Below are 5,000 nucleotides of genomic sequence, written 5' to 3'. Positions count from 1 at the left end.
TTTTATGGCGACATGGAAATAGTTCTGACATCATTAGCCTAGGCTTGTGTATGATACACGCCTCAACAGCTAAATTACAGTGTGTCATTGCACGTCACACATAAATCTCACATCCTTTAGGGGAGGAAATTGCAGTGTTCTGTCAGCATCAGTGGCTGCTGTACAGAGGCATTAGAGACACTATTCATCTCTAAGTAGAGTATGACACATCACATTTTTCCCTCCCCGTTCAGTTGGGCAATATTGCATTATCAGGGGGGTGGGTGTGCAGCCTCCAGGCCCTGGGAGACCTGGAAGCTGGCCAACAGTGAGTTTACACAGAGTTAACACTCGCATGCCGTGATTGCAGATGCCGTAGATCCCCAGTTCTGTCCAGATTGCTTCTCCTCCCACAATTCTTTCCCCCTCTAACCTCTGATCTTGTGCCTTACAGCCCATATATAGAGAAGATTGATCTCAGTTCCTGCCCCTGCAGCGCCGGCGGGATCTGGCCCCCGTACTGGAGGCATGTGCTCGCTCACAGCCGGTGGTGTTCAAACGGTGATGTAACACCAAGCAACAGGGGAAAACTACCCCGGCGGTCTGGTAATCCGATCCCGCTCTCTCTTTCTCTCTCTCGCTCTCTCTCTCTCTCTCTCCCTTTTTCTTGCTCTGTCTTGCTCTCTCCCTCCCTCTCTCTGAAATGTTTGCACCCCTTGAAGACCTCTTTACTGTACACCGCTCAGCGTGAGCACACATGAAGGGTCAGCACAAAGCTTTGTGTGCTGATCTGAGGTCAGGCTTTGCACTCAGAGAAAGCCAAACAAAAGGTGCATTAGAGGAGAAGGTGCTCCTCCGAGGTCAGTGAGTCATTGGCGTTGGGTCTCGGCGTCAGTCTCACTGATCCGCTCAGATCAGTGAAGTCATGAGGTGCTCTCATCAGCTCTGTCCTGATTAACGTCACCACACGGGATCAAAGCACTGTCCTCAGCACACACACACACACACACACACACACACACACACACACACACACACACACACACACACACACACACACACACACACACACACACACACACACACACACACACACACACACACACACACACACACACACACACACACACACACACACACACACACACACACACACACACACACACACACACACACACACACACATATACATACCTGCTTTACTTTTTCCGCCCACTTTCCTGTTCTCTCCTTCATCTTTCATCTTCCCAAAACCCTTTGTTGGTCTGTTTTTTCTGTCATTACTTCTTCTATGCTCTTCGGGGAAATTCCCTCTATCTGTGACTCTGTCATTCCTTAAATTCCACCCATTCCAGAGAGGGATAGAGTGATGGAATGGGAGGAAGGAGAGACAGATTGCGGGGGCGCTGTTAATGGAAGACAGACAGGGGCCAGTGTGAGCGAGTGCGCGCGCACACCCACACACACACACACACACACACACACACACACACACACACACACACACATACACACACACAGTAGCACTAATGTTGACCTCCTGTGGGGGAACAGGGGTTAATAGTGTGTGCAAACAGCAAATACTATTCCTAAAATAGTAACAAGGATTGACATTGTCATGATGCGACACATTCTTTTGAGTGATACGAGGTGGATGACTGATGAGGAGAGAGAATGGGGGGCCAAGTGACAGGAAGAAGAAACATCTGTGAAATTCTTTCGTTTATCTTAATGTCCAAACCCAGACTAAATGACTGTTTTGGGAAGCAATCCGCATGTGAAGTATTGAGCAAGTCCATGTCTTTTCTTTCGCCGTGATGGGCTCTTAAAAAGTGAAAATAATGATGTTAGTCTAAAGGCCACGGCCCTCTCACGTCTAACTGACAGCTTCATGTCCAACCAGCGCAGCGCAGTGGCACTCAGTTCCCTCCCCAAAGGTCAAGCCCAAAGGTCAAGCCCTGGAAGTGGCAGCCTTGACTGTGTATCCCACACCCCGTGCAACATCTGAGCGTCAGCCTGCTTCCTCTGATAGAGTGGGACTGAATGGCACGTTTTCTGGAGGCGGGCTTGTGCCACGCTGGCATTTCAGACACCCTTGACAGCGGCTATCAATCCACAAAAAGGCCACACCGGCCCTCCCACAGCCCCCATATCTGCGGGGTCATGTTGCTCAGCTCAGTCACTGGGACAGACTGTGACGTCACTACATTCCCGACCCTTTGTTTGATCACCCCCCCCCCCCCATCCCCTTCTCCACAGGCCAACCTTCTCCTGTTCTCCCTCTTTCATACTCATACCCCCCCCCGCCCCCCTCTCATGCCCCTCTCTGTTTGTCAGCAGTGATCCTCTTCCGAAGAATAACATGACAACAGGCTCAGTACTCCAGTGACGCAGGAGGAGGCTGGCCAGAGGGGGGGCTGGAGAGGAATGGAAGTAGTGTGTGTGTGTGTGTGTGTGTGGTGTGGTGTGACGTGACGGTGGACAGGCCCGAGTCACTCCACACCTCACTGGCCTCTCAATGGTCCAGACAGACAGGGAAGCTTGACAAAGAGACAGAAAATGCGCAAGTAATGTCTCCTGGGTTACTTTTGCAACACGAGAAGGAATGCGCTAAAAATAGTCTCCCCCACTCCCCCTCTTTCTCCCACTCTCTTTCTTTCTCTCCTGTCTTTTTGGCTCTCACCCACGTACAGTTCCTGGAGGTAACTCTCATGAGAGACTTCCATGCTGCCGGGCAGTGACAGCAGTGAAGTTCAACATTCACAGCCATCACAGCGAGCGAGCGAGCGAGCGAGCGATCGAGTGAGAGAATGTGTTTGTGTGTAACTCTGCGTCCATGTGTTTGCGTGTACATGCACGGTTTTCTTCAGATGATTGTTTACAGGCTTCCGTTGAGTGCATGTCAGCACCTTTCTACTGGTGTTTTTGTTGTGATTCCTCCTGGTGTTTACAGGATGTTGACCCCACTCTCACCCCCACACTCACACGCATCCATCTGCTCAAAGGAGGAGAGCGTGAAAGAGAGAGAGAGACAGAGATGCAGACGGGAGACATACAATGACAGGCGGGGAAAGAATGTTTAGGCAGACTGAGAATGGAAGAGAAGCGAGAAAGAGCTTGTGTGTTTGTGTGTGTGTGTGGACGCGCGCACGCACGGCTTGTGTGAGTGTGTGTATGCGTGTGTGTGAGCACATCAACTAGACTGGACACTGTAGCACATTAACACCATCCTGAGACAGAGCAGGAGAGAGGGAGGGAGCGACGCAAGAGGAGATGGAAAGACTGTTTGCACAGTAAAACGTTCCTTTTTGCGTGGGTTGCTTCCCCCTAAATTCCCTTCGTTCTCTTGCTCTCTTTCCCTCTCCTTCTCTGTCCTTCTGTCTCCCTCTGTCTTGCTCTGCCATCGACCTGTTGCTTCCGGTTTTTCATTCAAAGAGTTCCCCACTGGCAGATGCCAACTACTTGAAGAAGTTGTGCATGGTGTGTGTGAGGGCATGAGTGCAAATGAATGGATACAAAACATCCACATACTCACACATATGCCCCCAAATCAATGTATCCCTTCCTCCCAAACACACACACACATGCACAGGCTAGACACACGCACACACACACACACACACACACACACACACAGATAGAGGTACAGATAGAAAGAGAAAGAGAGTGAGAGAAAGAGAGAGAAACACACAATCTAACATATACACACATGCACAGGTTAGACACACACACACACACACACACTCACACACACACACACACACACACACACACACACACACACACACACACACACACACACAGAGAGAGAGGGAGAGATAGAGAAAGAAAGAGAGAGAAACACACAATCTAACATATACACACATGCACAGGCTAGACACACACACACACACACACACACACACACAAACACACACACACACACACAGACACACACAAACACAGAGGGAAAGATAGAGAGAGAAAGAGAGAGAAACACACCATCTAACATATACACACACATGTGTTCCCTACACACATACATAGTGTGCTCTTTCACATACCATAGACTCGAGTTTCCGAGCTGAAACCTGGAACTGAATGGAGCTTGTAAAAGTCCATTTAATAGACGGGGACAGTCTCTACGTGTTGAAACATTTATTTCCACCAACCTTTTATCCAAAACCTTGAGCAATCAGGGCATTTACAGTATGTGGTCTTAGCGGACAGAGCGTTAGTCAGTGCAGCGTACGGAACAGGCGCATCGAGCATCAGGAGTGCATCACAACCCTCTCACTGCTCCACAGCCAAGTTCTGTGAGTATGAGGGGCAACTGTAACCAATCTCTGCTGGCCAAGAAGAAATTTTGTAATCAGGGTCTTGCTTCACTGAGCGGCAGTGTGTTTGTGAGTGTGTGTGTGTGTGTGTGTGTGTGTGTTTGTGAGTGTGTGCGTGTGTGTGTGTGCGAGTATGTACAAGTCTGTTTGTGTGGGTGCGTCCGGCGGAGGCTGGTTTCATGTTGTTGTATATCTCTTGGCCAGTGCACTCATGTGTTATCTGTGCATGTGTTTATGCTATATATCTCCTGGCTTGGACCCCGTCACACATTAACGGCAGCGGCCAGCTGTGAGAAAAGGAGAGTGAGAGACGTCATTTTATTGCCCCATGACTATCCCCCTGCTGTGTGTCACCATCTTTCTTTCTCCTTTTCTCTTTTTCCCAAAGAATAATTAACACACTCACTTGCTCTCTGACGTAGGTATGGAGGGTGGCCATGAGGGGCCAACTTGGTTGCCATGACAAATGCCACGATAGGGAGCTGCGGCGTAGTCATGATCCTGTGGGTCACGGTGGAGGGTGTAGGTGGGGGTCAGCGGGTGAGCGGAGAGGTCAGGAGTCATCTAAATGTCCCGTCACAGAAGGCTAAATATTGACAATCAACCCACGGCTCCGGCTTCGACTCTGACCTCTGTCTCGTGCAGTCTCCTGTCCACACTTAGAAAGTGGAATGCCCCAGAGGAAATGATGAAGCCCAGGCAATA

This window comes from Clupea harengus, chromosome 11, assembly GCF_900700415.2.
Source record: "Clupea harengus chromosome 11, Ch_v2.0.2, whole genome shotgun sequence".
NCBI classification, from domain to species: domain Eukaryota; kingdom Metazoa; phylum Chordata; class Actinopteri; order Clupeiformes; family Clupeidae; genus Clupea; species Clupea harengus.
This window is presented reverse-complemented; position numbering follows the sequence as displayed.